The following is a 3,001-nucleotide window of genomic DNA, read 5'->3' on the forward strand; positions in this document are numbered from 1 at the left end:
ACCAAATTTTTCTTGAGCTGGGAAGTGAAATAATTTCCTGCTTTAGGAAGATTATTTGGGCAGCTGTGTGAAGGATGGTTTGGAGATGGGAGACTTTGGAAACTCAGAGTCTAATTTGAAGCAGTTGTAATAAACCAGATAGAAGGTGATGTGTTACATGAGAAAAGGAAAGGCAAACGTATAGACATGAGAGGCATTGTAAAGATTGAATCAAGAATATTTGCAAATTAATGGATATTGGTGGATAAAGGACAGAGAAAAACCAAATGTGACTCCAAGGTCAAGGAGGTGGTGACTAGAAATATAGGAATGCCCTGAATAGAAATGGAAACATCTGAGAGAAGAGGGAGATGTAGACAAGAAAAGAATTAATTCCATTTTAATCCTTTTGAGATTGACTGTTATAGGTTAAGAAATTTGAGGTGTCAAATAGGTAGTTAGGTCTGTGGTCTGATCTGAAAGTCCATTTATAGACTGGGAAATAATCTGACTAGGAATGGTAACTGAACTCATGGGACCTGATGGGACCAAGAGAGGCTATTAAGAGAGAATTGAAGCAGACATAGGACAGAATCTATGGAAAACCCAAAGGTAGAGAATATGGATTATAATCTAGAAAAGGAGACTGAGAAACACTTCATATAATTTAAGAGATGAAGAGGAAAGAGAAAGCCTTAGGGCAGAGTATATCAAGGAGGAGATGGTCAACAATGTCAAATACTGAAGTGATGTTAAGAAGGCTCAACAAGATGAACAGTTATAGCATTGAAAGGATCATTGAGAGATCATCCATTTAGACTGCCACCTGATAGATGACACAGGAGGCTCACTTTCACACTTTTTCTCCAGCAGTTGCAAAGAAGGTGAACCAGATTAAATGATGATTAAGAAATCCAAAGAAAATCCTCAGTAAAGGTATTCATCCCATCCAGTACTGCATTAAAAAAAAGTCAGAAGCTATAGATAATGAAAGCAAAGTGCTATCAGGGAAACAGCAGAAGAAACTTAAAGCAACTCCATGTAGGAAACCCGAGGGAATAGAGAAACCACCAAGTGCCCTAATAGTGGAAACCACAGCAGTAGAGTTATGGAGGCAAAAGTCTACCTAATACGTAAATCCCAGAAAGGAATGAAAGATCATATAGCAACCTGATGATCCATCTAATTTAGTGCAATGACTAGAGAAACATTAAAGGAGATAGAAGATGTAAAATATTAACTAGGGAAATCTCAGTTATGAGAAGAAATACATGCAGCACCAAAATGAAGGTGACCTTAGACAGGATGAAGACTATGTAGCACCCTGATGAAAGAAGACTCAGGGGAAACAGAGAATACTCCTGATCAAGGAACCTTCAGGATTTTTTTCAGTAGTTTTTCATTCATGCCTGAATTTTCATGACCCCTTTCAGGATTTTCTTGGCAAAGATATGAGTGGTTTTCCCCTTCATTCTCCAGCTCATTTTAAGGAAGAATAATCACAGGCAAACAAGGTTAAGTGACTTGACCAAGGTCACATGGCTAATAAGTGGCAGAATTGAAAACATAGGTAAAACTTTGAATTCCAGATTCATTCCCTTCCTCCCTTGTCACCCACCCTTACTGGGAAGATAAGTAGTTCAGTATAGGTTGTACATGTGTGGGTAATGCAAAACAATAACATAGTAGATATATTGTAAAAGACTGACTATATTTGCCTTCCTCCTATCCCACCTCCCACTTGTTCTATTCTCTACTTTGATTCCGTCCTTTTTCAAAAGTGGGTGCTTCCAACTTCCCTCCCCCCAAGCCTGCCCTCCTTTCCATCATACCCTCCCACTCATCCCCTTTCCCCGTTACTCTCCTGTAGGGTGAGATACCCTATTTAGTGTGTATTTCATTCACTCCTCAAGTCAAATTCAATGGGAATAAGGTTGACCCATTCCCTTTTGCCCCCCTATTCTTCCCCTCCATTGTAACCATTTTCCCTTGCCTCTTCTATATGAGATAGTTTACCCCATTCTGTCTCTCCCCATCTCCTCTCATCATATTCCTCTCTCACCTCTTAATTTTACCTTTTAAGTATCATCCCTTCCTGTTAAGTTGTTCCTTTGCCCTCTATCTATGTATGCCTATAAACATATATACATACATTCACATATGTATTCATATGCCCATATATCCTCATATATAGACATATATGTCTATATAAATGTATATATATATATATGTTTCTATTCCCTTCAATTATTTTCATACTGAGAAAATTTCATCAGTTACAATTATTGTTTTTCCATGTAGGAATGTTAATAGTTCAACTTTGATAAGTTCCTTATGATTTCTTTTCCCTGTTTACCTTCTCATGCTTCTCTTGCTTCTTGTATTTTAAGGTCAAATTTTCTATTCAACACTGGTTTTATCAGCAAGAATGCTTAAAAGTCCTCTATTCCACTGAATGACTATATTTTACCCTGAACCATGATACTCAGTTTTGCTGGGTAGGTGACTCTTGGTTTTTTTTTTTTCACTTTTTTTAATGCTTTATTAACTTCTGATTTACATCATTCGTTTCCGCCAGATTTTGAGTTACAAATTTTCTCCCCATTTTCCCCCACCCATCCCTCCAAAAGAGCAGTCCCACAGGATATCCCCACCTCCAATCTGCTCTCTCCCATATTTTCTCCCATACCCATTTCGACTTTTCCAGTGGATCGCTATGCCTCAGTATATCTTATATCTGTATTATATCATATATCTATATATATGTATATCTTATTTCTTAATTACATGTAAGATGTTATTAATAATAGTACACACACACACACACACACACACATATATATATCTATATATATATATATATATTTGAATATTTGATTTTAAAACTTTCAATTCCAGATTCATTCCCTTCTTTCTTTGTCACCCACCCCCACTGGGAAGAAAGCAGTTCAGTATAGGTTGTACATGTGTGGCTAAAGCAAAACAATAACATAGTAGATATATTGTAAAAGACTGACTATAT

Source organism: Petaurus breviceps, unplaced genomic scaffold (genome assembly GCF_028583685.1).
Source record: "Petaurus breviceps papuanus isolate PSGF00001 unplaced genomic scaffold, PetGlider_PUasm1.0 313, whole genome shotgun sequence".
In the NCBI taxonomy this organism is placed as follows: domain Eukaryota; kingdom Metazoa; phylum Chordata; class Mammalia; order Diprotodontia; family Petauridae; genus Petaurus; species Petaurus breviceps.